Raw genomic sequence first — 2,284 nt, 5'->3', positions numbered from 1 at the left:
GGGACAGGGACTTACTATGTTGTCCAGGCTAGTCTGATGCCTGACCTCAAACAATCCCCCTGCCTTGGCCTCCCGAAGTGCTGGGATTACAGGTTGGAACCACCGTGCCCAGCCCACCTGAGATTCCCAGTGGCTACAGGCTACAGGAACACTCCAAAGAGTGTTCTGCCCAGAGCTGGTTTCCGCGATCTGTCAGGGCCTTGGAACTTTCTCTCCTTCTAGACCAGGGAATTCGTCTCCACACACTTCCACCTTCAGCCGCCCCTGTCCTCGGGCTGCCCACCATGGCTCAATGTGCTGCAGAAGTGGCCTCCTCGTGACATTATACCCCAAAGGACAACATGCCACCTCACCTCAAGGCAGAAGCATGGTTCCAGTGGCTGGGGGAAGAAAAGAAGAGTGCTGGATTGGACGTCAGAATGCCTGATTTAGCCCCACAAGTGCTGTATGCTGGATTTGTCCAAAGACACCTCCTTTGCGATTTCTCTTTTTGCTGTTTTCTTCATCCCTGTGAACGAGCTCACCGTTAATCCCCCAGCTATTCAAATTAGAAGCTCAGGCACCATCAGAAATGCACACCCCTTACCCCTCACAGCCCAGCTCCTTAGTCATCAGGCCCTAGTGATTCTATTGCTTACATCTTTTATTTATTTATTTATTTTTGAGACTGAGTCTCGCACTGTTTACCCTCCCCAGCTCACTGCAACCTCTGCCTCCCGGGCTCACGTGATTCTCCTGCCTCAGCCTCCCAAATAGCTGGGATTACAGGTGCACACCACCACACCTGACTAATTTTTTTGTATTTTTAGTAGAGACAGTGTTTCGCTATGTTGGCCAGACGGGTCTTGAACTCCTGACCTCATGATCCACCTCTGTTGGCCCCTCCAAGTGCTGGGGTTACAGACGCCTGCCACCATGCCTGGCTCAATTTTTATTTTTAGTAGAGATGGGGTTTTGCCATGTTGGAGAGGCTGATCTTGAACTCCTAACCTTATGATCTGCCCGCCTCGACCTCCCAAAGTGCTGAGATTACAGGCATGAGCCACCGTGTCTGGTCATATGTTTTCATTTCTGCTGGGTAGATATCTACAAGTAGAATTCTTGGGTCATGTATAACTCTGTTTACTATTTTGAGGAACTCTCACATTATATTTATTTATTATTCATTTATTTTAGATGGAATCTCCCACTGTCACCCAGGCTGGAGTGCAGTGGCACCATCTCGGCTCACTGCAATCTCTGCCTCCCAGGTTCAAGCAATTCTCCTGCCTCAGCTTCCTGGGTAGCTGAGATTGTAGGCATGTGCCACCACGCCCAGCTAATTTTTATATTATTAGTAGAGATGGGGGTTTGCCATGTTGGCCAGGCTGGTCTCGAATTCCTGACCTCAGGTGACACGCCTGCCATGGCCTCTCAAAGTGCTGGGATTACAGCCATGAGCCACTGCACCCGGATTCATATCATATTTAAAATGTTCATTTATTCACCCATCTCTTTAGTGCTGTGGTGTCTCTTTGAGGGATGTTGCCACCTTGTTCATACCTAATATGGTGCTGGTACAGACCAGGTATTTCCTAAATGTTTGTTGAATTCATCGGCTGAAGTACTCTGGTATGAAAGCATTGACAGAAAACATATAGGAGATCATTTCAATGGGCTATTCATAAGAAAGCACCCATCCAGGAGCCTGAAATGTTCAAGTTTATGTATCACTGGGCTTAAAGCGTTTCCCAAGCAGAAGAGTGAATTTTGGGGTGTATTTATGAAGGACTGACTTAGATAACCAAGATGACCTTACCATTCCCCCAATTCTGGCTAAACTTTAGAAGGCTTCTTCCCAACCATAGGCCCCTGAGCTCCCTTTTCTTCTCACAATCGCTTTAGGAAACTTGGAATTGCAGCCAGGCACAGTGACTCATGTGGGTAACCTCAGCACTTTGGGAGGCCAAGGCAAGGAGGATTGCTTGAGCTCAGAAGTTTGAGACCAGCCTGGGCAACATAGCAAGACTTTGTTTGTATTAAAAATAATATATTTTTTAAAAATTAGCTGGCCGTGATGGCGTGTGCCTGTAGTCTCAGCTACCCAGGAGGCTGAGGTGGGAGGATCACCTGAGTCAAAAATTTGAGGGCGGGCGCGGTGGCTCAAGCCTGTAATCCCAGCACTGTGGGAGGCCGAGGCAGGTGGATCACGAGGTCAAGAGATCGAGACCATCCTGGTCAACATGGTGAAACCCCATCTCTACTAAAAATACAAAACATTAGCTGGGCATGATGGCGCGTGCCT

The 2,284-nt window shown here is 48.3% G+C and overlaps 2 protein-coding genes across 2 annotated transcripts in view; both read right to left on the bottom strand.

Annotated features, from left to right (window-relative positions):
* The window catches only part of PHYH (phytanoyl-CoA 2-hydroxylase), a 50,679-nt gene that overhangs the window by 3,200 nt on the left and 45,195 nt on the right, over window positions 1–2,284 (bottom strand). The window lies entirely within an intron of this gene.
* Window positions 1–2,284, bottom strand: part of UCMA (upper zone of growth plate and cartilage matrix associated) — a 64,152-nt gene that overhangs the window by 50,961 nt on the left and 10,907 nt on the right. Inside the window, exon 2 of the mRNA XM_017529853.2 lies at window positions 354–508. The gene's annotated coding sequence lies outside the window, so the exon portion shown is untranslated. The remainder of the gene's footprint in view (window positions 1–353; window positions 509–2,284) is intronic.

Source organism: Cebus imitator, unplaced genomic scaffold (genome assembly GCF_001604975.1).
Source record: "Cebus imitator isolate Cc_AM_T3 unplaced genomic scaffold, Cebus_imitator-1.0 Scaffold61, whole genome shotgun sequence".
Taxonomy (NCBI): Eukaryota; Metazoa; Chordata; class Mammalia; order Primates; family Cebidae; genus Cebus; species Cebus imitator.
Note: the sequence above shows the minus strand (reverse complement) of the source record. Positions and strands in the feature narration are given on the sequence as shown.